Here is a 1587-nt window from a genome sequence, read left to right on the forward strand (position 1 = left end):
TGTTTTATTATTTGGTTGTCAAATGTTAAAGTTGTATTATTAAATAGAGGTCGGTGTCTAGCAGGACCGATAATCAGCATTTCCGTTTTTTTGGCGTTAAGTTGCAAAAAGTTAGCGGACATCCATTGTTTAATTTCATTAAGACACGCTTCCAACTGACTACAGTCCGGCGTGTTGGTCAGCTTTAGGGGCATGTAGAGTTGGGTGTCATCAGCATAGCAGTGAAAGCTAATACCGTATTTGCGTATGACGTCACCCAGCGGCAGCATGTAGATGCTGAAGAGTTTCAGGGCCAAGGACCGAACCCTGGGAAACTCCACACGTTACCTTAACATACTCCGAGGTCACACTGTTATGGGAGACGCACTGCATCCTATCAGTAAGATAAGAGTTAAACCAAGACAAGGCTGAGTCTGACATACCAATTCGTGTTTTGATACGCTCTAATAAAATATTATGATCGACGGTATCGAAAGCAGCGCTAAGATCGAGGAGCAGCAACATAGATGACGCATCAGAGTCCATCGTTAGCAATAGATCATTAGTCAATTTTGCGAGGGCTGTCTCAGTCGAGTGATTTGCCCTGAAACCGGATTGAAAGGTTTCACAAAGATTGTTAAACGCTAAGTGTTCATTTAGCTGCTCTGCAACAATTTTTTCGAGGATTTTCGAAATAAAGGGAAGGTGAGACACCGGTCGGTAGTTTACCATGAGTTCAGGATCGAGGTTAGGTCTTTTAAGGAGAGGATGAATAACCGCTTTTTTGAATACTAGGGGAACAGTGCCCGAGGAAAGTGATAAGTTTATAATATTTAGCACTGATGGACCTAATAACACAAAAAGCTCCCTGATAAGTTTCCCAGGAAGTGGGTCAAGTAAACATGTTGTTTGTTTTATTCCTTTTACACGTTGTAACAATTCTTCTAATGTTATTTCATCAAAATGAGAGAAACTATTTTGGATATTTGCAGTATCCGCCGTATATACAGTCGTATCTGTGTTACTATAACCCAGTTGTAGCTGGGACGCATTGTCTTTAATCTCCTTTCTAATAAGTTCAATTTTCTTATTAAAGAACTTCATAAAGTCATCTGCCGAATGGGTGGAACTACTGGAAGGAGTCCCTTGTTGGGCAAAAATTTTGGATCGTTTTTATTAATGCGGATGAGATTTGAGTAATAATTAGTTTTAGCTAAGGTAAGCATGCGTTTATAAGTTATTAAACTATCACTCCATGCTTGATGGTGCACCTCAAGTTTAGTCGTGCGCCATTTGCGTTCCAGCTTTCTACATAATAATTTCACTTTTTAATGATTTCTGCTGGTGGTGTGCCTCCGGATTTTTCCAATGCAAAAAATGTGCCTTCCCTCAAAAAAGGTTGAAAAACACTGAACTAAACCATATGTTTTGTCCCAAGTGCAAAGTGGGACATGAGTAAAATACAAAGTTCAACATTGAAATGAGTTTAAGGTTTATTTAAAGATGTTTTAAGTGCAAATAATGTGTGTATGTTGAGCTATGAAGAAAGTAAAAGCAACTGTTTGGTGTCTAGTTTTTTGAGCGGACGTGCTCACTGCCTTAGAACAG

This window comes from Nerophis ophidion, linkage group LG06 (assembly GCF_033978795.1).
Source record: "Nerophis ophidion isolate RoL-2023_Sa linkage group LG06, RoL_Noph_v1.0, whole genome shotgun sequence".
NCBI lineage: Eukaryota > Metazoa > Chordata > Actinopteri > Syngnathiformes > Syngnathidae > Nerophis > Nerophis ophidion.